Source organism: Staurois parvus, unplaced genomic scaffold, assembly GCF_062004578.1.
Source record: "Staurois parvus isolate SC_StPar_1 unplaced genomic scaffold, SC_StPar_1.0 ptg000561l, whole genome shotgun sequence".
NCBI classification, from domain to species: Eukaryota; Metazoa; Chordata; class Amphibia; order Anura; family Ranidae; genus Staurois; species Staurois parvus.
Window position 1 is genome coordinate 4,681,791 of NW_028318357.1, and position 26,234 is coordinate 4,708,024.

Genomic DNA, 26,234 nt, shown 5'->3' on the forward strand with positions numbered 1-26,234 from the left:
ATACTGGTCCTGCTGATGGATTAGGCACCTTCTACGGCCCTGTCCAGCTCTCCTAGAGTAACTGCGTGTCTCTTGGCATCTCCTCCATGCTGTTGAGACTGTGCTGGGAGACACAGCAAACCTTTTGGCAGTGGCATGTATTGATGTGCCATCCTAGAGGAGTTGGAGTACCTGTGCAACCTCTGTAGGGTTCAGATATCACCTCATGCTACCAGTAGTGAGACTGATCCTAGACAAATGCAAAACTAGTGAAAAACAGAAAAGATGAGTAGGGAAAAAAATGTCAGTGGCCTCCACCTGTAAAAACCATTCCTGTTTTGGGGATTGTCTCATTGTTGTCCATCTAGTGCACATGTTAATTTCATTAACACCAAAGCAGCTGAAACTGATTAACAACCCCCTCTGCAACTTACCTGACCAGATCAATATCCCAGGAGTTTAATTGACTTGACGCTATAATCTGATTAAAAAGTGTTCCTTTAATTTTTTTGAGCAGTGTATGTTTTTTCCTAATTGAAGCAGTGTAAATACCTGAATTTGACAATTTTGACATGGTATCCGCTTCTTGCAGTTTCCAACTTTTATCTCTGCTGTGCAGTGAAAACATGACAGATTAGCTCATCTAATTTCTGCTTCTCGTTCATTGTCCTCATGGACTTGGGCCATGACTGGCTAGGATAACAGGAAGGGAGGCTGTCATTCATCCAGAAAACTGAGCACATGTAGGGCAGGAAAATAAATACTGTGAGGTGCTGCTCAGGCCAAGGCCAAGTATTATCACTGAAGTAATTGAGGATATCTCTTTTCTGGGATCTGCATGCAAATTAATATTTATCAGGTGTTCTATTGTAAATCTGGACCTTTATATTTTGTAAACTGAGAGCAGCAGGATGTGTAGGTGCAAGTAGCCTAACCACAACTTGATCTTTCTGGCAGGCCTTGTCTTCTCCACGAGAATTCTCTATCAATTTTTCTAGCATATTTTTACAATACATATTTGGAACTGAGTGGAAAGCAAAACCACATAGTGATATACAGTACTGTGCAAAAGTTTTAGGCAGGTGTGAAAAAGTCCAGTAAAGTAATGCTTTCAGAAATCAATGTGTTAATAGTTTATTTTTATCAATGAACAAAATGGAAAGTAAATGAACAGAAGAGAAATTCAACTTAAATCAATATCTGGTGTGACTACACTTTACCATTAAAACAGCGATAATCCTTCAAGGTATGCTTGCACAGTTTTTAAAGGAACTCGGCAGGTAGGTTGTTCCAAACATCTTGGAGAGCTAACCACAGATCGTCTGTGGATATAGTCTGCTTCAAATCCTTCTGTCTCTTCGTAATCCCAGACAAACTTGATGATATTAAGATCAGTGCTCTGTGGTGGCCAAACCATCACTTCCAGGACTCCTTGTTCTTATTTCTGCATGATGGTATGGCATGATGGATAAGTATCTACCTGTATATCTCAGGATTGAGGATACCATTGATCCTGACCAAATCTCCAACTGCATTTGCAGAAATGCAGTCCCAAACTTGCAAGGAACCATGCTTCACATGCCTGCAGATGCTAATTTTTGTACCATTCTCCAGTCCTTCAGCAAACAAACTGCCTTCTGCTACAGCCAATTATTTCACATTTTGACTCATCCGTCCAGGGCACCTTCTGGCATTTTTCTGCACGCCAGTTTCTATTTTTTTCGTGCATAGTTGAGTTGCTTAGCCTTGTTTCTATGTTGGAGGTATGGCAATTCTTCCATGAAGACCACTTTTGGCCAGATTTCTCCAGACAGATTAGATTAGTGTACCTGGGTCCCACTGGTTTCTGCCAGTTCTGTGCTGATGACACTGCTGGACATCTTCTGATGCCAAAGGGAAGTAAGCATGATGTGGCTTTCATCTGCTGCATTAAGTTTCCTTGGCTGACCATTATGTCTACGGTCCTCATTGTTGCCCATTTCTTTGTGCTTCTTTTAAAATAGCTTGAACAGCTCATCTTGAAAACCCAGTCTGCTTTGAAATTCTTACCTGGGACGAACTTTGCTGATGCAGTTTAACTACATCAGCAAAGTTTATTTTTTTTTGCTGTGCTCAGTCTTGCCATGGTGTATGGCCTGTGACATGAAACTGTCTTTCACAATCTCACCTTAACAGAGTTAGGGTGTTCCTTACAGCTGCTCCTCACCCAGTTGAACAGCTGTTTATCACCCAGTTTTAAGCCTTCTACACAGTTGGTTATTTGTACACCTGATGCTAATCATACAAAATCCCTGACTGTGCAAGTGTAAAAATTGATGTTGGTTCAAAGCCAAAGGGTAGCCACACCAAATATGGATTTGATTTAGATTTTTCTTCTGTTTGGATATCGATACATTAATATAATAAAAATAAACAAATTATATATTGCCCTCCTGAGGATTTACCCTTCCTTTCTGACCAGGCCATTTTTTGCGTTCCGACTCTGCATTAATTTACCTGACAATTGCACGGTCATGCAACGCTGCACCCAAATTAAATTTATGTCCTTTTTTTCCCCCACGAATTGAGCTTTCTTTGGTGGTATTTGATTGCCTGTGCATTTTTAATTTTTTGCGCTATAAAAAAGTCTACTAAAAAAAAAAATTCAGATATGTGTAAATTAATTGGTTTATGTGAAAGTTATAGCATTTACAAATGGCTGTATAGATACTGGAATTTTTTTTCTTTAATTTTTACTAGCAATGGCGGTAAGAAGTCTTGCTGTGAGTGGTAGAGCAGATTCTGCCCTGGGCAGAACTTCACATTTCAGCCTTATCAGCCATGTACATTCCAAGAGTAGACAAGTGGCAGGCAGATTTCCTTAGTGCACAATGTCTGGAGCTGAAAACAAGCTTTCTACACCCAGGGGGTTTCAGGACCTGTGTCGCAGGTGGGGGATGCTGGATGTGTGGACCTCCTGGCATCCTGGTTCAATGACAAACTGAACAGGTTTATATCCAGGTTCAGGGAAGTAGCAGAAGTAGGGTATGCTCCGGTAGCTTCATGGGATCAGTACACCCTAATCTATGCTTTTCCTGCGGTAAACGTCTTCCTTGCCTAACTGCAGTATTGCGATAAAGGACATTCTGGTGATCTGCATTGCTCTGTATTGGCCAAGGTGGATATGATACACCAATCTGGTAAGACTTCTAGCTGACACTTTGTGGACCCTGCCAGAATATCTGGAGCTACTGTTCCACAGGCCAAACAGGAAAAACTGCTGTCCTCTCAATTTTTTGTGCAGGAGGGGGTCTCCTATGTGTTTCTTCCCAATTCGCCATCCACCCCCCCTCATTCCCCTGTGACTGTGTGGAATCTTAATCTGGTTCTCTCTTCACTTCTGAAGCCATCGCTGGACCCCATGAGAAATATTCCTCCATCACCCACAAGATTGCTTTACTTGTAGCTATCCCTTCTGCATGCGAAGTGCCTGAACTGGAAATCTTATCTTGCAAAGATTCATTTTTTGATTTTGCACAGGGACAAGGTGGCGTTAAGACCCAGGACTTCTTTCTTGTCTAGAGTAGACTGTCTTTTTCAACTTAATCAGGACATTGTTCTGCCATTCTCCTGCCCAGCTCTGGTTTATCAAAAGGATTTCCCTCCATTGTCTGGATGTAGTTCCGCCTCACACCCACTGCTTCTTTCTGAAAGACCGATTACTTGTTTGTCATTCCAAAATAAAGGGCACTCTAACTTCTTGTTTCACCATCTTTTTCCTAACAAGGCTCACTCCACTGGGGTTGTGAACACTTCTTGGGCTTTTTGGCATCAGGCAACTCTTTTCCAGATATGTAAGGCTTTAATCTGTTGATATGTTTTCCAGGTTCTGCCAGGTAGCCATTTCTGTGTTATCTGTTGTTCGCTTTGGGTGCTCCTTCAGACCAATATTTGAGCTGCAGGCAATCCCGTTACCTGTTCTTTATGTTGGGCTTCTTAGCAGTTGTTTGCTGTTACCAACCCTTCATTTGGATGTTACCAAGGTTTAAGATTTCCTGTGTCCCTCAACGGTTGAGAGAGAAACAATAATTTTTGTACCTACTGTAAAATCTTTTTCTTGCAGTCCATTGAGGGACACAGGTCTTTCACCTCTGTGTTTGTGCTCTTGGTACAATTTTCCAAAAAAAATGGAAGCATACTGGTAGTAGAAGAGATTATACCCTGGGCTGGCAAACAGTTTTTTTTTTTGTTTGGTAGTGTTAATCCTTTTGTAAGTGAAAGATTTCCTGTGTCCCACAATGGACTACAAAAAGGATTTTTATGGTAAGTGCAATGTATTCTATTTATGTGTTTATTGGAATGAGCAATTGACTGTTTAAAGACTTATTTTCTCCCAAATCATTATTCTATAACAAGAAGTTTTATTTTATTGCCACCTCAAACAGCTACTGTAGTTTTTCAGCTTTCCTCAGCACAGACCTATTGGCACTGTCAAACAGATAATTTACACAATATATTTAAAAATAAACACTGTCTTTTATTATTATTATACAGTATTTATATAGCGCCAACAGTTTGCGCAGTGCTTTAGAAAATGAAGGTAGACATTACAATTACAATACAATTTGGTACAAGTGGAAACAGAGGGCCCTGCTCGTTAGAGCTTACAATCTAGGAGGAAGGGTTGAGTGATACACTTCACACACTTTTACACTTGATTTTATCATAACAGCCATTGGTAAAATTCCATTACTTAAAGAGCAGGCTAAAAAAAGTATGCTAAACATATTTGTGAATTGAGCATTTAGATATAAAGCAGGTAAAATAAGTATTGAACATGTCACCATTTTTCTCAGTAAATATATTTCTAAAGGTGCTATTGACATGAAATTTTTACCACATGTCGGAAACAACCCATACAATCCATACATACAAAGAAACCAAAACAAATACAATCAGAAATTAAGTTATGTGTAGTAAAATGAAACGACACAAGGAAAGGAATACGCTAACTGAAATTTATTTATTTCAGGTACTTATATAGCGCTGTCAATTTATGCAGCGCTTTACACATATATTGTACATTCACCTCAGTCCCTAACCCTCAAGGGGCGTACAATCTAAGGTCCCTAACTCACATTCATACATACACATACTATGGCCAATTTAGACAGGCTCCCATTAACCTACAGCATGTCTTTGGAGTGTGCAAGGAAACTGGAGTACCCAGAGGAAACCCATGCAGGCACAGGGAGAACATGCAAACTCCAGGCAGGTGGTGCCGTGGCTGGGATTCGAACCAATGACCCTAGTACTGCCAGGCAGATGTGCTAACCATTTAGCCACTGTGCTTCCTACAAAATCCTCTGTTGGTAATGGCAGCTTCAAGACGCCTCCTGTATAGAGAAACTAGTCGCATGCATTGCTTGGGTGTGATTTGGCCCATTCTTCCACACAGTCTTCAAATCTTGAAGGTTCTGTGGGCCTCTTCTATGAACTCTGATCTTTAGTGCTTTCCGTAGATGTTCTATTGGATTCAAGTCAGGTGATTGGCTGGGCCATTCTAGCAGCTTTATTTTCTTTCTTTGAAACCAATTGAGAGTTTCCATAGTATTCCCACCTCCAAACTTCACTGTTGGTATGGTATTTTTTGGGTGATGTGCAGTGCCAATTGACCTCCAAACATGGTGTGTATTATGGCATCCAAAAGAGTCCTATTTTGGTCTCATCTGACCAGACTATATTCTCCCAGTATTTCACAGGCTTGTCTAAATATTGTGCAGCTAACTTTAAACAAACTTCAACATGATTTTTCTTTAGCAACGGAGGCTTGCGTGGTGAGTGTGCATATAGGCCATGGCGGTTGAGTGCATTACTTATTGTTTTCTTTGAAACAATTGTACCTGCTAATTCCAGGTCTTTCTGAAGCTCTCCACAAGTGGTCCTTGGCTCTTGGACAACTCTTTCAACAATTCTTTTCACTCCTCTGTCAGAAATCTTGTGAGGAGCACCTGTTCTTGGCTGGTTTATAGTGAAATTATGTTCTTTCTACTTCTGGATTATAGTCCCAACAGTGCTTACTAGAACATTTAGAAGTTTAGAAATCCTTCTGTAACCAATGTCATCAGTATGTTTTGCAAAAAAAGGTTGTGGAGGTCTTGAGAGAGCTCTTTGCTTTTACCCATCATGAGATGTTTCTTGTGTGTCACCTTGGTAATGAGACACCTTTTCATAGGTCATCAGTTGAGGCTGAACTAGCTGATATTAATTTGCACTGAAAAGGGGCAGGATTGCTGTCTAATTACTGATAGATTTCAGCTGGTGTCTTGGCTTTCCATGCCCTTTTGCACCTCCCTTTCTTCAGTGTCCAATGCTTTTTTCCCTGTATCATTCCATTTTATTACACAAAACTTAATTTGTGAACTTATTTGTTTTGGTTTCCTTGTATTGCATGGGTTGTTACTGACGTGGTGAAAATTTCATGTCAATAGCCCCTTTAGAATTATACTTAGAAAAATGGTGACGTGTTCAATACTTACTTTACCTGATGTATGTGCGAAAAAGAAGGTGTGATATATGTAATGTGATATGGAGAAGATAAATGCAGAAGGAAAGATAACTGGCTTTGTGAATGAACAATTTGTTAACCGTGCTATAGATGAATGACGGCTACAGCACAGTGATCCAGTTCTGGGAGGGCTTTATATGATGGCCGCACAAAACCGTGCCCGCTGCAGAATTCACCTGGCGCTCTCTGTGATAGCTGTGTCCTTTGGACACAGCTGGTCACATGACATGAAAAATTAATTGAAAAATTAAATGTCAACAGCTACAAAAACTGTAGCTGCTGACTTTAAAAAAACAAACATTCACTTGATCAGGGATCCAGTACTGTCCTCACCAGGGCCAGTCTCCGATCCCTGTTGTGTTAACTGTTGGCTGTTAAATGTGCAAGCCGCTTTATGAATGGTCCCACAACCTTCTGGGACCTGTGATGTGTCCCAGATGGCTGCGAGTGGGGGAAGAGGGGGCAAAACCTCTGTTTGGGTCGCCTAGGCTCGCAGAAGTAGGATAGGGTACCTGTTAAAACTAGGTACTCGCTCCCCCACCATAAAAAATGTTCCATATATAAGGGGGGAGGAGAGGAAGAGCGGGATTTCCCCTATTTGGTGAAGATCCGCTATAAGCCCAAAGTATTTTAATCCACAAATCACAGTAGAAAGGTTTGTGGAATTATTTCTGTGTATACATTTTCTGCAGTGTGATCTTCAGCTTACTATAGACCTGCAGCTAAGGTTGCCTGAAGATACCCATTGTCAACAGCTAGCTGCTGCCATTACTGGTGATGCCAAATTGGACAGATGCCTTCAGTTTATTTTGAGGACACCTAAAGCCCCGTACAAATGATGACAGCATTGGACAAATAATTGTCCTCGTTTTTTATTGCATTCTAGTATCATATCTAAATGAAGAAGTTACTAAAGTTCCAAAAATTCAAGACACAATAAAAATTCGGAAGTAATGTATTGAAAATCATATGATCTGGTATTGGACAAGAAAACATTTTGTGCTTGTCTCTTCAAATAATTTTAGACAAAAGCTGTGTACTAACAATCAGATTATTGTACGATCACTTCGAAAGCAGTATTTTTCGTTCAATTTTCTGATCATGTGTATGGGGCTTAAGTCTGTTGAACAGGGAATAATAAATAATTATTCAACAACCACTTACACTCTCAAATGACTGCATCTTCCATCCTGCTTGAAAAATACCAGACTTCATTTTAGATGAAATAGAAAGGTAATTGCCAGCCTATACCAATACCTAGTAAAGATTATCTTGGACCTTTTCTGACAGTCTATGTATAATATTGTGAATGTTTTCCTCGCCTATGTCCTGCAGTTCCATTTATGTACATGCTGTTACTTCACTTCTCCAGAGTGTGGTTTGGTTTTTACATATTTTTGTTGTAGCAGTTCCTGCTTTCTTACTCCTATGAACTAAATTTGATCATACTGAGCTTTGCCAGACCCAGAAAAGCTGCAGTCTTGCCCAGATTCTTGTTTTTTTTTACAACGAAGCATGAAGCAATACATACAAAACTGATATCATTTGGATTGTTTTTAGTGTAAAAGAGTAACTGAATGCATTTAAAATATATGTCCTCATACAGTATATCTGTAACCTCATTAAAAAATAATTCATGAAAAAGATACAATTAAATTGCTTCATGGCTTATTATCCCTGTCATGAGTGAGATATGAGGGCTGAAAATGCTAGTTGTTTTATTATCATCCTAATGCGTTGTCTTTAGAACATATTTCAACCTAAAAAGGAAACCTATTTTGTACATCTCTGCAATACATGCACACATTACCATGTACATGTTTTATCTCTAGAAATTGGTTCTAATGCAAAAGTTTTGTTTTTTTCACCTCAATGCATTCTATTCATTAAGGTAAAAGCCTGCTGTATGCAGCTCTCTCTCCCCCCAGCCCCCCTGAATACTTTCCTGAGCCTGATCTCGATCCAGCGATGTGCATAAGAGCAGCTGTTTTCTCTCTTCTCATTGGACAGAGAGACAGGAACCATTGGATCCAGCTGCTATCAACCACAGATAATGAGAGAGAGGGGGAGTGGTGTCAAGCCGTGCTCTGCGTGCCAACATACACACAGATCTGGCTCCGGAGTGAGCATGCCCGAGTGCCCCCATAGCACGCTGCTTGCTATGGAGGCACTCAGCAGGGGGCAGAGGCTAGGTCGGGCAATCCCAGAAAAGGAGGATTAGGGCTGTTCTGTGCAAAGCCATTGCACAGAACAGGTAAGTATGACATGTTTTTTACTTAAAAAACAAACTGTGCCTTTTTACAATCACTTTAGTCTGACAACACAATCAGAGAAATTCATAGTGTGTCTGACATTGTGCTTCAGCGCAACAATTGTCGGTGAAGGCAACTTATTTATGTACCTGTTGTTAACATATCTATGAATTTGGGTTATACACCTTGTGCAGAGGTGCACTGAGAGCTGAGGTTCAATATAGATACCTTGTCATCAGTGCAACTGAGCTCCCTTCCACTTGTCACACAGAAATGCAGTGGCTGAGGAATTTTGAAGCTAGGAAGGCAGAGTCTGATGTGCTTTCGGGGACACCAGTTCCCCCCTCTGGTCTGCTCCCTTTTGATTGACAGCAGGCACTGCATGGATGTATAACCAACAGACATTCTGCTATTGGCTATGGGATCTCTCTGCTGTCAAACACAAGGTCAGAGCAGATCTGACAGGGAACTAATGTCTCTGTCTCCCCATCAGGCTCACTGTCCATGTCAGTTTCTAGTGGCCTGTTGGTTGAGAAGTTGCACAGTGTACTGAGACAGGCATTTAACCTCCCTAGCGGTTTGATTATGTCAGTATTTCTGTGCTCAAAGCAGTACATGTTTTTGCATGGAAATATATTTTTTTTTATTGTAGGCCTGTAATTCTTAGGAATAACTCACTGAAATCTGTCCGAACAAGAGTCTAGTATACATCCCCGGTATGTTACAATTTGAAACACGAAATCATAAATTATAATTTAATAAATAATCATAAAAAATATAATAATTTAATTCAATAATATAATCAAACCAAAAACACTGAAATTTGAAATATATCGCCAGGTTCGTACATCACTGAGCAAAGTCGCAAAATCGGTTTCAGTGTCTGATGACAAATTTCTCCACGAATCATTATCACTCAATTCTGCAAGTGGTTCTAATTTACTATCGCTGTTCTCTAGCTAGTCTAAAACCACTTTTGACCTAAAGGGACACTTTTTGGACGCCATGGACATTTCTCAGTTTCCAGGCAGAAAGAACGGTAAAAATGTAGGCAGGGCACAGGACAAAGCACTAGGGACAAAATGTATGTGAAATGGTTTGATACAGTAATGTTTTACTATGTGATTTTGGTGTATTTAGTGAATGTCACTTTTTTGTCATTTTCAAATTTCCCGCTGTTCTGTCCCCCGTACGTCCCAACGCTCGCAGGAGACAGAACCCAGATGACAGATGCCGGCATCCACTTGAGGACATTGCTGGGGACACTGCAGGAGGGACATCGCGGGAGCGCAGGACAAGGTAAGTGAAGAACAGATCCCGGAGCAGAACTGCATGGTAAGCCTGAGTGTAGCTCGGGGTTACCGATTGTGGTACTGAAACTTTACCCCGAGCTACACTCGGGAATACCGTCAGGGAGGTTAAAAGTATTAAAGCCAGACACAGCCAAGCAGCGAGCAATATCAGAAGCATGACTTCAGTGATGGCCTCCTTATTTCTCTGACGGTAGGTGTAATATATATACAGTGGGGATCGAAAGTTTGGGCACCCCAGCTAAAAATTTGTATTAATGTGCATAAAGAAGCCAAGGAAAGATGGAACAATCTCCAAAAGGCATCAAATTACAGATTAGACATTCTTATAATATGTCAACAAAAGTTAGGTTTTATTTCCATCATTTACACTTTCAAAATAACAGAAAACAAAAAAATGGCGTCTGCAAAAGTTTGGGCACCCTGCAGAGTTAATATCTTGTACTGCCCCCTTTGGCAAGTATCACAGCTTGTAAACGCTTTTTGTAGCCAGCCAAGAGTCTTTCAATTCTTGTTTGAGGTATCTTTGCCCATTCTTCCTTACAAAAGTCTTCCAGTTCTTTGAGATTTCTGGGCTGTCTGTCACGCACTGCTCTTTTAAGGTCTATCCATAGATTTTCAATTATGTTGAGGTCAGGAGATTGTGAAGGCCATGGCAAAACCTTCAGTTTACGCCTCTTGATGTAATCCCCTGTGGATTTTGAGGTGTGTTTAGGATCATTATCCATTTGTAGAAGCCATCCTCTCTTTAACTTCAGCTTTTTCACAGATGGCATCAAGTTACCATCCAAAATTCGCTGAAATTTTATTGAATCCATTTTTCCTTCTACTCGTGAGATGTTCCCTGTGCCACTGGCTGCAACACAACCCCAAAGCATGATTGATCCAACCCCATGCTTAACAGTTGGACAGAGGTTCTTTTCATTAAATTCTGTGCCCCTTCTTCTCCAAACGTACCTTTGCTCATTCCGACCAAAAAGTTCAATTTTAACCTCATCGGTCCACAGATCTTGTTTCCAAAATGCATCAGGCTTGTCTATATGTTCATTTGCAAAGTTCAAACGATGATTTTTGTGGTGAGGACGTAGAAGAGGTTTTCTTCTGATGACTCTTCCATGAAGACCATATTTGTACAAGTATCTCTTTATAGTGGAATAGTGTACCACAACTCCAGTGTCTGCCAGATCTTTCTGGAGGGATCGTGCAGTCAAACGTGGGTTTTGAATTGTTTTTCTCACAATCCTGCGAGCTGTTCTGTATGATATTTTTCTTGGTCTTCCAGATGTTGCTTTAACTTCCACTGTTCCTGATGACTGCCATTTCTTAATTACATTCCGAACAGAGGATATTGACATCTGAAAATGCTTTGCTATCTTCTTATAGCCTTCTCCAGCTTTGTGAGCGTCAACTATTTTCAGTTTCAGTTTTCTAGACAACTGCTTAGAAGAACCCAAGGTGCTGATTGTTGGGGCAAGGTCAGATGAGTCTGGGCATTTAAAACCTTTGAGATTGATATCACCTGGTCTTCCCAGACGATGATTGAGAACAATCCATGACACTGGCAGGTCTCAGCTTTGCAAAGGGGGCATTGCATGCTATAAATTCTGCAGGGTGCCCAAACTTTTGCAGACGCCATTTTTTTGTTTTCTCTTATTTTGAAAGTGTAAATGATGGAAATAAAATCTAACTTTTGTTGACATCATATAAGAATGTATAATCTGTAATTTGATGCCTTTTGGAGATTTTTCCATCTTTCCTTGGCTTCTTTATGCACATTAATACAAATTTTTAGCTGGGGTGCCCAAACTTTCGATCCCCACTGTATATATATATATATATATATATATGTGTATATATATGTGCGTGTGTGTATATGTGTATATATATATTAGTCATGGCCAAAAATATTGCCACCTCTACATTTTTGTCAGATAATGCACTACTTCACCCAGAAAATTGTTGCAAGTACGGATGTTTAGGCATTCTCATATTTATTTATTTTGTTTGTATTGGTATGACACAAAGTGGAGGAATAAAAATCCAAATCTGACACATCCCACGCAAAACCCCAAAAATGGACTGGACAATGATTGGCACCTTCTCAAAATGGTAGAAATAATTGCGTTCCAAGTCTATGATGCTTCTGTAATTTGTAATTAAACTCACCTGTATCAATTAACAGGTGCTGGCAATATGGAAATCACACCGGCAACCAGTTAAAATGGTGAAAAGTTAACTCACCTTTTCTGTTGTGTGTCTCTCTGTGCTACATGGAGCATGGAGAAGAGAAAGAGTAGCAAGAATTGTCTGAGGATTTGAGAACAAATATTCTGGAAAAGCATGGACAATCTCAAGGTTACAAGTCCATCTCCAGAGATCTTAATGTTCCCGTGTCCACTGTGCATAACATTGTCAAGAAATGTACAGCCCATGGCACTATAGCTAATCTCCCTGGACATGGACGGAAGAGAAAAATTGATCAAAGATTGCAAAAAACAATTGTTCAAATGGTGGCTAAAGAACCTTGCTCAACTTCTAGACAAATGTAAGCTGACCTTCAGGCACAGGGTGCAACTGTGTCAGCTATGTCGCAATCTGAATGAAAAGGAATGCTATGGTAGGAGACCCAGAAGGACCCCACTGCTGACACAGAAACATAAAAAGCCAGATTGGAGTTTGCTAAAACTTACCTAAGGAAGCTAAAATCATTTTGGGAGAATGTGCTGTGGACAAATGAAACAAAATTACAGATTTTTGGTAAAGGCCATCATTTTACTGTTTGCAGAAAAAGCAATGAGGACTTTACAGGAAAGGGCCATCCTCAAACTGTTCCCAGAAAGTTGGGAGCATGAAATTGTCTAAAATGTCTTGATATGCCGATGCCTTAAGTGTTCCCTTCACTGGAACTAAGGGGCCAAGCCCAACCCCTGAAAACAACCCCACACCATATTCCCCCCTCCAACAATCTTTGCACTTGGCACAATACAATCAGGCAAGTACCGTTCTCCAGGCAACCGCCAAACGCAGACCACGTCCATTGGATTGCCAGAAACGTGATTTGTCACTCCAGAGAACTCGTCTCCACTGATCTAGAGTCCAGTGGCGACGTGCTTTACACCACTGCCTCCATTGCTTTGCATTGCACTTGGTGATGTAAGGCTTGGATGCAGTTGCTCGGCCATGGAAACCCATTCCGTGAAGATCTCTATGCACTGTTGTTGTGCTAATCTGAAGGACACATGAAGTTTGGAGGTCTTTAGCTATTGACTCTGTAGACAGTTGGCGACTTCTGCGCACTGTGCTCTTCAGCATGCGCTGACCCCGCTGTATCATTTTATGTGGCCTACCACTTCATGGCTGAGTTGCTGTTGCTCCCAGTTGCTTCCACTTTGTTATTATACCACTAACAGTTGGCCGTGGAATATCTAGTAACAAGGAAATTTCACGGTTTGACTTATTGCATGGGTGGCAACCTATCACGGTACCATGTATTCACTGAGCTCCTGAGAGGGATCCATTCTTTCACAGATGTTTGTAGAAGCAGTCTGCATGCCTAGGTGCTTGATGTTATACACCTGTGGCCATGGAGGTGATTGGAAGACATAAATCTAATGATTTGGTGCTCCAATACTTTTGGCAATATAGTGTGTGTGTATATATATATATATGTGTGTATGTGTGTGTGTGTATGTATATATATATATATATATATATATATGCAGTGTGCTTACAGTGAAGCACACACACAGCCAACATAGTGAAATAGCACACCGTTAATGCTTTGATCATCCCACATGTTAAGCCCTTCCTGTCCAGTGCCATTAGTACAGTGTCAGTGCTTATTAGCACTGATCACTGTATTGGTGTCACTGGGGATGTCAGTGACACCAAGTCAGTTCCCCCCAGTGTCACATTCCCGATATAAGTTACTGATCGCCTCCATTACTAGTAAAAAAAAAAAAAAAATTATAGTATTTATATCGCCATTTGTAAATACCGTATTTGCCGGCGTATAAGGCGACCCCCTACTTTTCCTGTTAAAATATAGGGTTTGAGCTATACTCGCCGTATAAGACTACCCCTCTTCCAACGCACACCAAATAAAAATGAAAAAACATCAGATTTGATTTCAATATGGTATGGTATTTCAGTATGGTATTCCAATGATGGGGTGCTATTCCTCCCACTGACACCAATGATGGGGCATGATTCCTCCCACTGACACCAATGATGAGGCACTACTCCCACTGACACTAATGATGCCCCATCAGTAGTGTCAGTGTGTGAGGAATAGTGTCCCATCATTAGTGTCAGTGGGAGGAATAGTGCCCCATCATTGGTGTCAGTGGATGAAATAGTGCCCCATCATTAGTGTCAGTGGGAGGAGTAGTGCCTCATCATTGGTATCAGTGGGAGGAATCATGCCCCATCATTGGTGTCAGTGGGAGGAATAGTGCCCCATCATTAGTCAGTGGGAGGAATAGTGCCCCATCGTTGGTGTCAGTGGGGAGGAGGAATAGTGCCCCATCGTTGGTGTCAGTGGGGAGGAGGAATAGTGCCCCATGGTTGGTGTCAGTGGGGGAGGAATAGGGCCCCATCATTGGTATCAGTGGGGAGAAAAGTGCCCTATCATTGGTGTCAGTGGGGGAGGAATGGTGCCCCATCATTGGTGTCAGTGGGGGAGGAATAGTGCCCCATCATTGGTGTCAGTGGGGGAGGAATAGTGCCCCATCATTGGTGTCAGTGGGGGAGGAATAGTGCCCCATCATTGGTGTCAGTGGGGGAGGAATAGTGCCCCATCATTGGTGTCAGTGGGGAGGAGGAATAGTGCCCCATCATTGGTGTCAGTGGGGGAGGAATAGTGCCCCATCATTGGTGTCAGTGGGGGAGGAATAGTGCCCCATCATTGGTGTCAGTGGGGAGAATAGTGCCCCATCATTGGTGTCAGTGGGGAGGAGGAATAGTGCCCCATCGTTAGTGTCTGTGGGGGAGAGGAGCGGCTGCTCCTTCTTTCAGTTCGGCAGTTTGATTTTCGCGGGGCCATTCGGCTCCGCCTCCTCGTCGGTGATTGGTCGCCTGTGTGCGCTGGCGCCCAATCACCGGTGAGGAGGCGGAGCCGAGCGGCCGAACTGAAAGAAGGAGCAGCCGCGCTTCCTGGACCGGATCATCGTGGGACCGGGACCGGAGCCAGGTAAGGTACAGCAGCCCCTCTGCCCACCCCTGTACTTAGGACACCGCCCCTGGAAAAAGTGCCGCCCTGACACCGGCTCGCCGTATACCGGCGTATAAGACGACCCCCGACTTTTCAGAAGATTTTTAGGGGTTGAAAAGTCGTCTTATACGCCGGCAAATACGGTACTATAACTTTCACGTAAACCAATTAATTTACACGTATTGGGATTTGTTTTTAGCAAAGACATGTAGCAGAATACATTTTGGCCTAAACGTATGACGAAATTTGATTTTCTAATTTTTTTTACTGGACATGTTTAATAGCAAAAGTCAAAAATATTGTCAAAATTGTCTGTCTTTTTTTGTTTATAACACAAAAAAATAAAAAATGCACAGGTGATCAAATACCACTGAAAGAAAGCTCTATTTGTGGAAAAAAAAGGATTGGGTGCAGCACTGCAGGACCGTGTAATTGTCAGTTAAAATAATGCTGAACTGTATCACAAAAAATGACCTGGTCAGGAAAGGGGGGTAAATCCTCTGGAGGGCAAGTGGTTAAAGCAAACCTGTCAAAAAACAAAACTGACAGGCAGACCTGACCTATCCACCCTTGTGAAAGGAGCAGTAGGTCCAAAGAAAGGTCAGAGATGAGCAATCACAGATAGGATCTCAGATAAGCTGATCACATACTGAAGGTAGAGCTATGTGGCTCAAGGCAAAAGATGTGCTCTGATTTTCAGAAGGAATTCAAGACATAAGAAAGTGAAATCTTTCAGGGTGCTGCTTAAGCATAATTAACATTCCCATGTGTTTTGTATATGATAGCAAATCTTCAATATTTGAGTTCAGGTCCACTTTAATAGTACTCTTCATAGTACACACTGCACAATTTTTAGTATATCCAATTGATCGCCAGAACAAAAAACAGAAAATCACGTTGTGATAGTACCTAGTTATAGGACAGTAAGAATGGCTCAACTGCACATCAAATAATCCCGTAATCAAAAATCTTCCATGGAATTTTAGCCATATAGGTCTATGTTTCGGAGATCACAAGAGGATAACATATATTTGCATGCTATTGTTTATTTTGCAATGTGTCGTTTTGTACACATGCCAGCAATAAACACATACGTCTTTTGTCCTTGCTTCATATCTAAATGAATCCTATGACCCAAACCACTTTTAGTATTAGATGGAGCATACTGAAATCACTGAACCTGTCAGTAAGATTATATCTGATATGAAAGGACATCACTGAGTACAATTAAAAACTTTGTTCTACCATGTAATTGTACATTCTCCTTAAAGCAATTTATTCCTCCTAAGCTTTTTGTGTCAGACTCATTATTATGATCTAATCAAGTGTTGGTAATAACACATCAATCCTATTAGACAGCAGAAAACTTTTTTTGGCAGAGTTTAGTAATCAAGGTTCATTAATGGTCCTTAGATGGGGAGCCAAATTTTTCCTACAACAATAAAATGCTGGGATGCACCATGTGATCTCCAGATCACTTATTTGCAACTGAAGGAAAACACATTGCTAAGTATAAAAAAAACACCTGCATAGTTATTTTAGAATATGTACTTATACCACTAGGGATAGCTAGCATCTCTGCTACTCAGATGGCAGCCTAATCTGTATTTATCGTACTTCATACATATTATATTTGAATTACCGTTACACATTTCTTAAAAGCAATTCTAATCCAGGTTTTTCATTTTTGTTCAAGGTTTCCATTGGTTGTTTTAGACCACTGTTCAACTTTAATACAAATATGGTAAACCAGTTCCAGTTTCAGCATATCTGATCATAGTAGTAGTTATGAGCACAATTAGTTTTTAACCCCAGTTGAACTGATGTTTTTCCTTTTTGTTTTTTTCTAAGAAATGCACTCCCCAATTTTCTGCTGACAAAATTGCCACACATGTGTAAGGAAATAATCTACGTGCGTTAAATTTGCCACCTGAAAATTTTTAACTTTAGTAAGGCGTATAGTGTAGATATGGTGTGTCTGTTAGGGCCACTATCAATCCACAATTTTTGAATAGAGTCACAGGGTGGTTGGAAAACATACACAGCCAGCCTGCAAAAAAAACAATTTGGATACTGTATATGTGTGGATGGTTGCCATTTTTTGTGTAGTTGACTAACTTGGATGCAGGGACATACTGGATGCCTTCACTGTCATTTTGGTATAGCTGGGCGTCACGTGTGTCCCTGTACCTTTTAAGGAGGGATGGGCTCCTCCAGGCACACCTGCCCTTAACCTATCCATTGATGTATGTGCTCCTACTATGTAGGCTTTGGAAAGTTTAGCTAGGTCCACAGTATACAGAGGACCCTTGATGAGGGACTGTGGCTTATGCATGTATTTGCAAATGTGTGCAAACAAAACCCTCTGTTTTTAGAGCAAACTGTTAGACAGAGACAAATTGGTTGTTTTGCAGTCTGGCTGGTAAGTGTTGCTGGGAAATCCTTTGTTTGTTTAGAAAACATAGGTGGCTGAAGAGATGTCTGAAAATGGCACAATTAGATCACAGGTACACTGGATCACAGGTGATTTCCTGAAAGGAGGGTCACAAGAAGTGTTTCTTAAAGTGAAAGAACCGTGATGCCCCTGTCTCAAACTCTAACAAGCTATCAAATTAAGGTTCCTAACGATGGGGTAAAAAGATGAGTTGGACATTGGAAATAATAAGGATTTTTAGAATGCCTGTTACAGTTGAAGAATTGTTTATCACAGTCTAGCTGGCTTGTGTGACCATTTGAAGGGTGAGACAAGGGCCTTAACCTCATGAAAAATGTAGAGTGGGGGTAAAACAGTCATTTTAAATATATTACAGTGCCCAAACCACAAGACAGTGGACATTCTTGATGTGTACAATTACATATTGAGAAGTCCTCAAGAAGAGTACCATTGGCCTATACTTTTGCTTGCTTGAAATAAAGGTTTAGAATACCAACAATACCAACTTTCCTCAAAACTACTTCAACGAAAGACCAATGAACACGGTCAAAGGCTTTCTCAGCAGAAAAGACTCTCAGCATAAGCAAGGAAAAAAAATGGCTGGAACTCCATTTAAATAGTGTTGGTTGGATAGAATATGATAATCTGGGGGCTATTTCAGTGGCCAATACAGTATCTTTTGGAACAGCTTCAGATCAATTATTAGTAAAGAGATTGGCCTCTATCTCCAACAAAATTCACATCTTTTTCTTATTTAGAAAGGGCCGTAACATGTGCTTCTAGGTCTTGTACAACTTGATTGTTTGGGTTGATAGAGTTGTAGGCATCCAAAAAATGCTTAGACAATTTATTATGGGATAACTTATAGTAATGTAAGTAAAATTCTTCCTGACTAGAGGTCTTTCCTGATTTAATAATCAAAAAATGCCACTCAATATAAATACTAAATCAAAAACATACAAAATCAAAAATCAAAATATGTCCAAAATTCGAAAGTCCAAAACCATAACCCCAGTGTTTGTAGTTGTCATATATGGGATTCCACACAGTAATCTCAATATTAGAGCCTCCCACAGGCTTGCACGATCAAAATCACCTCAAAGAAAAAGAAAAGAAAAAACATAGTGCATTATCCTTTTACATAAATAAAGTGCAAGTGTATAAGTGAAACATGCATTGTGCCACACAGGTGAAAAACCGTGTTCACTTCTATTAAAGTAAGGAATAAATACCCTTTCCAGAGCAACAAAATAATTAAGCCTTATCCAAATAGCAATGGAAGTTCTATAGCCCTCGAAAAGGATCCTTATGGTTATTCCTCTCTCCTTCTATCCTTCCTGATTTAATATGTTTAATTGTCCAGGATAGTTCTTTCAGCAAAAGTGGTTCAGCATGGACTTTTTCAGCATGTGCTATGACTGACATGGTAGACGATGATTTAATGTGCTCTAGCTTATTGTAAGTCATATGAGTGGCATTTGGTAAATTGTAGAGGGTTTCAAACTATTCGTTAAAGGTATTGAAAAGGAATAATAAATGCCCTTGTCAGTGGTCAAGAAGTTAGAAAGGTCCTTGCATCAGTGTTAGTATCCCACTGGTTTATACTCTGCAAATATTGTGCTAAAAGAGCTGGATGAAAAACAGTCCATATGTCACCACCCTAAATGACTTTCTGCAATAGGATGCTTCTGATAACATCTGCTAATTGCAGGGGCCATAGAGAGGATCCTCAAACAAAGTATAGCGGTTCCCACTTCACTAGTTGTAGTTATGACCTGAGCCCAGTAAACATAGAGGGTTTAACAGTGAGTGCACCTATAGCTCTCTGTAGGCACTTCAAGGAAAAATGTCACATCAGAGATATGTAAACTTCCACTGCTGTCCACTCCCTATGAAAATACTAATTTGTTGTGATGTTTTATACTTTGAGTCCTTGACCAGGAACAAGTATGCAGGTGAAGTTTTCTGACTTTATTTACTGCATACTTGTTCTGGGTCTACAAAAGGCAGGCAGGCAACTAGTATTTTTGGAGGGTTTTAAAGTAAAACGGAATTAAAATAACTTTTTTTTTTTAATTTTTAGATAGTTAAGAGTCATAACTTCTGTTGGGGTTTTCTTGCCATCTGTGTCCCGTTGAGGAGATTTCCCTTCACATTCTGGCCCATAGCTACAAACTGAAGTGAGAGGAAATCCCTCCAAAATGAATGAAAGCGCTGGTAGTCACTAAAACTAGTATACTCAATGGAAGATGTCCCCTCTATTCCTGTTCTGGTGACCACTCAATATTTTAGATTTTCTTCCACTATTCGTGATAACGGTCACCAGAACAAAGGGGTAAATCTCCCAATTGGGGACACAGTGTGGGGAAATATAAGAATGCGCACTGAAATGCACATCATATTCTTTTTTGTTCCATAAAAGTTTATTTAGAAGTGACAACATATTACAGTAAAATATACAGAAATGCACATACAGCCTCAATCAGGTCATAGACACAGCTTAAACCAAAATACAGGAAGAAACAACATGGTAGAGTGCGACACTGTGGACAACATAAGCATGTCAAGTTACGGCAGAGATAGGCCTGTAGTACTCAAGTTTCACAAATATACAATATAGAAGGTAATAACAGCTTACTGCCACCAATTGATTAATGGCGTACTGGCCTATGCAGGGAGGAAATGAACCTTCGGAGCCTAAACCAAAAGCAGTACGCTATCAGGAGGCTAAGTGAGCATCGCAGTATAAGAGAAGATGTCGTGAGTACCATTGACTATCCTAGAAGAGGTAAGCTAACCATATACCAAGTAATCCTGAATGAAACGAAGACTAAGCCTGATTGAAGACTAAGAGCTTGTCGAGAAAGGAAGAGAGAAAAAAAAAAGGGAATAGAAAGAAGGAAAGAAAAGAACAGTAAAAGGAGAAGAATGGGAGTCATAGTAGAGAAAGAAGAAAAAAAAAAAAAAAAAAAAAAGGGGGGGGGGGGGGAGAGTAAGGGGAGAGGGAGAATGGGGGATAAGAGGCAAAAAAAAAAAAAAAAAAAAGGGGTAAGCAAGGGAAGCGAACGGTCCGGGTTGCGAAGTTTGTGTCAACATTGCTATTGGAAATCGTAAATGAGAGTGTCAAGAACCTAAACATTCACCAAAGCGAAGCAGGCAAATACAAATTACCGGAAAGGAGGTCATAACCATGCAGATTATGAAAGAACCAGGGGCATAACCAGAGGTAGGGCTGAGCTCAATCAGGTATCCCGACCCATGAGAGATCCGAATTCAGGGGTAGTTACAAAGTGTGTCCAGCAGGCCCAAACATGTGAGTATTTAGTTGGCATATCAAGGGCAGTCGCAATCAGTTCCTCCATCTCTGCCACTTTGCCCACTCGATTGAGCCAATCGCGTACAGTTGGGGGGTGGGTGGAGCCCCATAGCACAGGAAGACAGAGTCTGGCTGCGTTGATCATATGCATAGCTAGGGACTTAAAATATTGACTCCTAGGAATGGGGGTATGATGAAGCAATAGCTGAGCAGGAGAGAAAACAATGGGCAGAGTGGTCACTGAAGTCACCAACCGGTGGACCTCCTGCCAGAATGGTTGAATAAGTGGACAGGACCACCAAATATGTAAGAGAGAGCCATCAGGTGTCCCACATCTCCAGCACATGTCAGGGACAGATGAGTTAAACCGATGAAGTCTGGAGGGAGTACGATACCATCTAGTGGCCAATTTGTAGCCATTTTCCTGCGTCGAAACATTACTCGAGCAGGTGTGGGAGTACATAAATATGCGATCCCAATCCGACTCCGATAAATCCGTCTTTAGGTCTCTGCTCCAAGCACGGCAAGAGGGGAAAGAATTGCAAGTCCTGCTGTCCCCTAGGAGAGGATAAATCTCAGAGATCAAATGCGTCCGCGGTTCGGATTTAGAGCATAAGGATTCAAATGGAGTAACAGGGCGAGTCCAATTATGGCGGGATTTATGGCAAAGCAGGAAGTGTCTAATCTGAAGAAAGGCCCAGAGAGGGAATTCGCGGATATTCAAGCTAACCTTCAGCTCCTGTAATGATTTCACCTTGCCTGAGTGCAGAAAATGTTTTACTAGAATCTGATCGTGTGGCCAGTAATTGGATAAAAAATCCTTGTGCAACCCTGGGGGAAAATCTGGATTCAGGCGGATCGACGTCAAGGGACTAGGAGAGTCCGAAATGGACGACAATTTACAAGCCTTGCGGAAAACTTCTAACGTGGGACCTATCAAAGGATGGGAAAGGAGAACTTGAGGTGTGTGTTTCGGCAATAGCCAAGGGATCGATGGTAGGGGAGTGGGCGAAAAGGCCTTCTCCAAAAGGACCCAGTCTTTGGAAGCAGAATGAATGTGCCAGTCGACTATGCGGGAAAGATGACATGCCCAGTAATAGCGGTGAAGGTCAGGGAGCCCAATGCCCCCGCTGAGTTTGGGACGAGTTAGCTGAGAAAACGAGACCCGCGGACGCTTGTGATTCCATAGAAATAAGGAACACAGTTTCTTACAAGAAGCAAAGAATGTCATTGGAAGTAGAATTGGCAAAGTTTGGAAGAGATGTAGGAGACGCGGAAGTATATTCATTTTAATAATTGCAGCCCTACCAAACCAAGAGAAGCAGGGGCGATGCCACTTGTTTAGGTCTTCCTGAATGACTTTGAAAACCGGTAAGAAATTTCTGGCATAAAGGTCATCCAGATTACGGGTTAGTTGTATACCAAGATATGGAAGGGCATCCCTCACCCACTGAAATGGAAAATGAGACTCACAGAAGGAGACGAGATCAGTGGGAAGGGTTATGTTGAGGGCAAATGACTTGGAAAAATTAATTTTCAAGTTCGACAAAAAACGGAAAAAGGCAAAGTCTTTCAGCAAACTCGGTAGTGTGGTGCGAGGGTCAGCCAAAAAAAGGAGGATATCATCCGCATAAGCAGCAAGCTTGTATTCTTTGTCCGCTATCCTGATCCCCTTAATATCTGGGTTAGCGCGAATTTGTCTCAAAAGAGGTTCAAGGGAAATGACGAACAGAAGCGGGGATAGGGGGCAACCCTGACGAGTGCCATTTCCAAGGCGGAAAGGGTTTGACAAGTGTCCGTTAACACGAACTTGAGCTGTAGGGCCTGAGTATAGGGTCATAATAAAATTCAGCATTTTCTCGCCCAGGCCCAAAGCCTTCAATGATCCCCGCAAATAATCCCAAGCAATCCTGTCAAAGGCCTTCTCCGCGTCTAATGAAAGGAAGAAGCCCGGAGAGTTAGATTTGCAAAGCCAGTGTTGGAGATTAAGGGCCTTGATAGTGTTGTCCCTAGCTTCTCTACCAGGGATAAATCCCACCTGATCCAAGTTAATGAGGGAGGGGATCAAAGGTAGAAGTCGGTTAGCAAGCATCTTTGCAAACAACTTAATATCCACATTTAGCAGGGAGATGGGTCTGTAATTAGATACCTGGGAAGTATCTTTACCGCTTTTGGAGATGACGGAAATGTGTGCTTCCAACAGCCTATGATGTGGCCTAGGGGACTGAGAAAGAGTATTGAAAGCGGAAAGAAATGGGGTACTCAGAATGTCCAGAAAGGATTTATAATAAGCCGCGGACAAGCCGTCAGGGCCCGGACTTTTGCCCGCTTTCAACTGCCGTACTGCGCACTGCAATTCGCTCAGGGTCAGATCTTGGTCCAGCGATAAAACCGTCTCCTCAGAGAGAGCGTTCGGACCATGAAGATGAAGGAATTCAGAGATCAGAGACGCTCTAGGCCTGTCAATGTGCATCGGGGGACATTCTGGTGGAAGATTATAAAGGGACTTATAAAAATGTTCGAACTGAGAGGCAATATCAGGATTAGATGTGGCCAGCACACCCTCAGGGCCTCTTATTTTATGTATAGTCATATGGGATCGTTTCTCCCGAAGAGCCCGAGCAAGAAACCTCCCGCTTTTATTGGCAAACTCATAATAAAGCTTTTGGGAGAGGATGAATCTTTTTTTGACCACTTTGCCCAGCTCAGTGAGAAGTCGCAAGCGGGCAGTTGTGAGTTCCGAAAGAGTCGACGCAGCCAGAGTCCGTTTATGTGCCCTCTCCAGAGAGCGTATCCTATCTGTAAGTAGCTTCAAACGTTGCTGTCTGTCTTTCTTACGTCTCGTTGCTGCCGCTATAAGGCAACCCCGGATAACACATTTATGAGCTTCCTGCACATCATATTCTATGTTATAACATAACTGTACAGATACAGTGAAGGAAACAAGTATTTGATCCCCTGCTGATTTTGAATGTTTGCCCACTCACAAAGAAATGATCAGTCGAAAAATCTAAAAAAGTTTGAGTTGCCAAACGTCAGCCACCAAATCTTAATGACTTGGAGAGGATCTACCAAGAGGAGTCGGCCAAAATCCCTCCTGAGATGTGTGCAAACCTGGTGTCCAACTACAGGAAACTTTGAGCTCTGTGATTTCCAACAAGGGATTTGCCACCAAGTACTAAGTCATGTTTTGTGAAGGGGATCAAATACTTATTTCCCTCATGAACATGCAAATCAGTATATAATTTGTTAGACATGCATTTCTTTTGAATTTTTTGTTGCTATTCTGTCTCTCAGTATTACAATACACCTACCATTGATTTTTAGACTGATCAATTGTGTCTCTGGCACTGAATTAAAGCTGATACTGTCATTTGGAGTGATCTCCACTTGATAGTAGACGCATAGTCCTAACGTCATCAAGGGGAGAGCGATGTGGGAGTGTGTGATCTGGTAGGTAAACACTAAGGGGTTATATATTTCAATTACTGACCCCCAATGTGTAGTGGTTAACAGCGCTGCCAGTGAATACAAATGTGGGGGAATTATCACTGCCACTGACCATGAATGTTGGGAGAATGGGTTAAATTACCCTTGTACTGACCACCAATGTGTGTTTGTGAGGGGGTGTATAACAACATTGCCGTGGACTACCAGTTGTGAGGGGCACTAAACAAAAAACCCGTTGCTGACCATCAATGCAGAGAAGGGGTTAAGGGAGGATTAACAGCCTTGCCACTGGTCATCAGGGAAGAGAGGTTCAAATGGCACTGTCACTGACCACTATTGTGGGGGATTATTGATGTCATTGACACAAATGCTGGGGGCAATAATTGCAGTCACTGGTCCCATTGCAGGGGGTGTTTATTGTGGCCATTGGCACCAATGTTCTCGGTAATTTTTGTTTTGACTATCACGTTGGGAGTTATTGCTGTGGTCAATGACATGATTGCTGGGGGTTGTTATTGCAGCCACTGACAGCAATGCTGGGAGTTTCTATTACTGCCACTGAAATCAATGATGGGGGTTCTTTTACCCCCATTTTCCTTTCCGTGCGTGTTGTGGTAAACAAATTCCAAAGTTTCTGGGACCCAGAAAACAAATTAAAAAACTGACAGCAGCTATAGAGCAGTGGTGTTCAACTCTCAATGTATGGGGGCCTGAAGTGTGGCCCGACATCAACAAATGGTCTCACGACATTCAGAGAATATAATGCTACAAAAAGTCAGAGATTGCAGAAATACAACAGGAGATAGTTAAGAGAATACAGGCACGCTATAAGTGATTGTTGTGACTGCAAACTTACTGTAGGAGCTGATGAAGACTGGAGACATGCTTTGGAAGACATTCATAAACTGGCAAACATTTCAGAAGACTGTCTTGGATTAAAAAAAAAATCACAAGATACTTCTATTATTGACCATTTACAAATCAGTGCTTTTAAATTTGTGTTCCCTACTACTGCCTACGCAGTAGCACAACAACAGAGTCCAGTACAGGCAAAGGGCCTTTAAGCTGAATCCGGCAATCTGTATCAGTGTAAGAGCAGCCATCTCCATTACCAACTAGCACTTTGCCAGTGGCAACAGCAGCAGCCTTGGTGATCCCACCTTGCTTCTTTCCAAGGCTCTCCACAAGTTCCTCACCCATGACCTCAATTGGGAGAGTGACTTTTGGCACTCCATCTTCGACATCCTCTGTTCCTCTACTGTTCTCTGTGAGGCTCCCTAAGCACAGGGCCTCAAGCAACCAGAAGAACTGGATAGACAGGCTCTTTCTACTCTAAGCACATGCACAGGTCTCTAAGGCTGCAGACCTAATCATTCAACTAGTCCTCACATAACCTCCCAGGGGAAGCATAAATATTCTTAAGTCAGTTTTACTGTACCTTTTCTTACTAAACCAGGGACACCTATTGGCAGAAGAAAGAAAGCATTCTTACAATGAATTTAGAGGAAATCTAAATGAACAAGTAAACTATAAATCAGCTAGGCCAGGGGCTCCAAACCCCATGGCTGCAGACCAGTGCCAGTCCATGCCTGGTTTGAAGCCAGGCGACTGTGAGCAGCAAGGGAGCAGAGAGACTGCATCACCTCCTGCATCACCGCTCTTGGATCTGCCTCCATACATGCTACATTTCAATAGGAGTGGATCCCTTTTCTGTGCTGCGCATGTGGTGGTCTC